We start from the raw sequence: 4,831 nt of genomic DNA, 5'->3' as shown, positions 1-4,831 counted from the left end.
ACTTACAGTGACCCTGTAGGACAGAATAGAGCTGCCTCTGTGCGTTTCTGACACTGTAACTCTTTATGAGAGTAGAAAGCCTTTTCGGTCTCCCTTTGAGTGGCTGGTCATTTTGAACTGCCGACCTCGTGACTTGAAGCCCGTCTTGTAACCACTTCACAAATGCTTCCTTCCCCGGCTATCTATATCCCTGTGACCAAGTCTGGCCAGTGAAACATCAGCTGATTGACTGAAGAAGGAAATCAGACCCCGATGGGATAGTTTCCTTCTAGCCCTGAGCACTAACATCGTATCTGGAGAGATGCAGCCAGATTGTGATTGATCACAGGACAAGAAATAGTAGAACAAACAGCCACAAGGCCAAAATGTTGGAGCACAAATCTAAGGAGTCTGTGCTCTTGAAGGTACTGCTGAGGAACCAATGCCCGCAGCCACCAAGCGAGACTTTTTATGTGAGAAAGAGACTCCTCTACTTGTTTCGCTGCTGAGAGCCTCACCTTTGCCTATTGTCCCCTCCTCCCGCACTGTCACATGGGCCCTTCATTAAAGAATAGAGTTCTTCCAGCGTCTAGTCCTATGCTTTCCACCATGAAGGCCCTCTAAACGAGTCTCTGAGGCCACTGAGAGGGATGGGGAGGCAAATCCCCTACCAACCCTTCCCTCTGCTCCTCCTTTCTCTCCTTTAGCGCCTCCATCCATCGGTGCTCTCGGCCGCCGCCTCCAGGCGGGAGGATTCTGCGATGCTCCGCAGCATGAGGAGGTACTGGCAGAAGCAGCTTCAGCCACATCCCAGCAAGGTCAGGGCGTCAGCTCCAGCCCAGTCAGGTCACCCTCTGGCCCTTGTTGTTGCGCTAACTGCTGTGGAGCCAATCCTAAATCACGGCAAATCTGTGCACACCAGAACCATATGTTGCCCAGCCCTGTACCAGCCCCCACGAATCACGGACCGGAGGGTTGCGGTCTGTGGGTTTTCGGAGTTAGCTCATCAGGGCTTTCTTCCTCATACATTTCCATTCAGGAGCTTTGCTGAAACCGGATCAATAGCTCAGCGACACACCCACCTCTACTGAGAGTTGGGTGGTTGTCTATGTCTGAGTCTGATGTACCCTGGCTGGGATTGGAACCCACATCTCTTGCATGGACGGTGAGAAGGCTAGGACTGAATCGCCACTGTGCCCCTGTAACCGTTAGGATGGCCAGGACGCCCCTGTCTTACAATGAAGGTAAAATAATAATAGTTTATATAATTGGTCAAAAGCTTCACAACTATCCTCAGGCGGAAACATCATCATGAGGTCTCTCAGGGTGGGTCTCGGCCTGCCTGCCACCCCCTCCTACCGACCCTCAGGAAAGCCAACCACCTTGTTTTTTGGGCACTGTAAAAGCACACACAGTCATGCCCCTGAAGACTGGCACTGGGGGCATGATTCCAGTGCTGCACCTAGCACGAGGTAGAGGTTGAGTCATTAAACACACATTCCAGACACACAAGGGCAAATCATTAGATAACCTAACAAATTGCTGGCCTGTGTCCATCAGCAGTGCTGTAATGAGGACCTGCTAACAGAGAAGCTGCCGGGACATGGTTTTGTGTGAGTCGATATTTGGCATTTTGGTTCAGAACAGGAGTTTTAGTTCTTTTTCATAGAAGGGAGTTGGTTAAAGCATGCCATTTCCCAACACAAATTAAGCAAGTTCGTATGTAGCAATCTCCTCAGATAGTAATTGCTTAAATATTTACCAGGGATTTGGGAGGAGCACCTGTCTTTCACGGGAAGACTTTGGATTGAGCATGTTCCGGGAACATGGATCAAAGTCCTCCGCCCTCAGGTGACACGGGATTAGTCACACGCCTGAGTTAGCTGCAGGCTCAGTCCTTTCTCTTCGCTGCTTCCAGCACAGGAGGCACGAGGATCACCTTCAGTGTGGCCCTCTCTAGGCAGTTCGGGTATTGCTGTGATCGAAGAGCTTGAAATCACTGGGTGAAAACGTCTCTTTCATAGAACACAGGCTTGTGCAACAAAGTACAGTAGAGACTGCTTAGAGGTGGAGCAGATGGCAGCCACATAATCCCAGGAAGCATGAGCTAAACCTGCAGATGCCACACCGCAGAGTCTAGGTTCCTGTTTATTTGGTGTGTGTGTGTGTGTGTGTGTGTGTGTGTGTGTGTGTTTCCTAGCCAAGCACTCCACAATGTAAGAATATTTTCTGGGGGGAAAAAATCAGTACTTCTTTCTTTCTTTTTTGTTTTGATGTGAGCAATTTGGGGGACACTGCTTACATGTGGTTTTGGGTTTAGTTGTATTCGATGTCTAAATGAGAACCTCTGAAACACAGGTGTAAATAGTATCCCCCAATAATTTTTTTTTCAAAGCTAGGACCTTTCTGTCCAATGGTGGTACTTGGGTGGCTTGCATGTTGCTATGCTGCAGGAAGCTATACCAACCCTACCCCCCAAACTAGAAGGGCCACCCATGGCAGACAGGTTTCAGCCGACATTTCAGACAGATAAGCCTGACAACCTCTTGTGAAAAAAGGAGCCAATGAAAACATGGTGGATCTCAACAGAATACTATCAGATAGCGTGTTCAAAGACGAAACCCTGGGCTGGGAGGCCCTCGGCAGTCGCTCCCATCATGGATTCAAACATCCCAGGGATCATGAAGATCTCACCGGACTGGGCAACCTTTAAGTCTGGTGTACAGGTCACCTTGTGTTGGGGTCAACTAGACGTCGAATGTCAAGAGACTATGATGCTCGTTCTCCTTCTGCTTTGCAGGGATACTTCAGTAAGCATCTCCCTGTACTTCGTCAACAACAGTTGCTACTCTACCGAACACGGGGGTGAAGGGTGGCCTCTGGAAAGATCTTTGTAGATTCCGTTGCAGGGAGACTGCGCACAGGCCCGGTGGTGACACTCAAGAGCACGGGGTAAACCAGGCTCTCTGTGTGACGCTCTTAGAAGCGGCCTCCTCCAGTTCATCTGGGGCTCACTTTCAACTTTCCTGGAAGCTGCCTTTGTATGGAGTCATGTTTCAGTTAAAGAATTTGGGAGGAGATATAGCAGAGAGTAGGTAGGGCGGGAGTCCCGAACATTCCATGGCAGTAAATCACCACTGATATTCTCTGTCGCTGAGGGAGAATCTTGGGTGGCACAGTGGTTAAGTGCTGGGCTGCTAACCAAAAGGTCAGTAGTCTGAAACCACTAGGCACTCGGCAGGAGAAATACGTGGGGATCTACTTCTGTAAGGATTGTATCAACCCTTGAAAACCTATGGAGACCGTTCTGCTATCCTATAGCCTCACTATGAGATAACGTTAACTCCACTATAACAGGGTATGAGCTTTTGCATCTACCAAGGATGGGTTCATCTTACTCTTCAAAGTTGGGATTAACACCAAGATCTCTATATCCAAGCAAGGCCTGGCTAAAGGGTCATGTAGATCTGCCTAAAGGGTCACTCTCCAGTGTCAGGTATTCAGCAATATGATCCTCCCTGAATTATCTGCCCCTGACTGCCAGTACACAGCTATTTTAGTAAAGTGGGTAAAACAGGACTGAATGACAAATAAGGAGAAGCAGAGTGTAGAAGGTGTGAGTCAATAGTTCACTAATGAATAATTTTTATACCGAATGTCTGTAGAGATTTTATCCAGTAGATTCAATTCTCAAGAAAGGAGTATGTGAAGCTGAGAGAAGACAGCTAGATGACAAAGGTTCGTGGTTCTAGTTCACGAATTTCTGCTTTCCCCTCAGCTTTGTAACCAGCAAATTATCACATTATGTGTGATCATGCAACTAACCTTAAAATGATGTGTTTGTGGAGCAATGAATTACTTGACATGACTCTTCTAACCATAGTGTGTAACTCCCACCAAATGACTGGGTGGGATCAGGCCAATAAAGTGGAGGGATCTCTTGAGGGGATTGGTCAGATTGTCATCCCACTGGGCTTACAGGGGCCACCTCAGAAGTAGAAACAGGATCTCACTACATCAAGATTGAGGGGTGGAGTGTGTCCTTTGGATCCCAAGATTGTTGCACTGAATCTTGATCTGGGAGCCAGAGAACTGCGACAGCAAAGGAGTGATAGAGACACTGCAGCAGCATCAGTAAGAGCCAGAGCAACAGGGTAGAAAGGGGAGTGCCTTCAGGCAGGAGGCTTGCTTGTGGAGGGAATGCCCCAGCACTTAATTGGGAGAGCCAGGTTTGCTGACCCACGGAGCTAGACCTGAGCACCTTCGGTTTGAGGCATATGATAGGATGGTCATTGGGCATTTATCTGCAGTGCTAACGGACCTCTGTTAAAATTTTCCCTCGCAGGGCAGAGGTCACATGACTGAGAGGCTGAGACCCTAAGAGACATGCTTGCAATCACAGAGGGGCCCATGGTGACAACTCTATACAGAGCATTCCTGATCCTAAATTGCCACCCGTTAACTTCCCTAAGAACCCCCTCAATAATGACTATGGCCTGTGAGTTGTAGGGGGTCCTTGCAAGGAATGATCAAATTCCGCAGAGCGGTCGAGAGTGCTGTGTGGGAGGGATGACTGGTTAGAAAATTATCGGGTGGAAGCAAATCTGACCTCTACATCATAGGAATCTATAGAAGAAAACTGTTCTATAAAATTTCAGAAATTAAAAGATATCTATGGGAAGAAAAAGCTTCCTTTTTCTCCTGTAGAGCAGATGTAGACTTGAACCACTGACTGTGCAGTTTGCGAACTTAATGCTTAAGCCAACGCTTAAGAAACTTGTATCATTAGGCTTCAATGTCAACCTAAAGTGAGGGTAAACTATTAGAATAAACTGAGAGTGACACATGAGAG

The sequence above is a fragment of the Echinops telfairi genome, unplaced genomic scaffold, assembly GCF_000313985.2.
Source record: "Echinops telfairi isolate 266 unplaced genomic scaffold, ASM31398v2 ScPeMD7_7469;HRSCAF=8507_1, whole genome shotgun sequence".
Lineage (NCBI taxonomy): Eukaryota > Metazoa > Chordata > Mammalia > Afrosoricida > Tenrecidae > Echinops > Echinops telfairi.
This window is presented reverse-complemented; position numbering follows the sequence as displayed.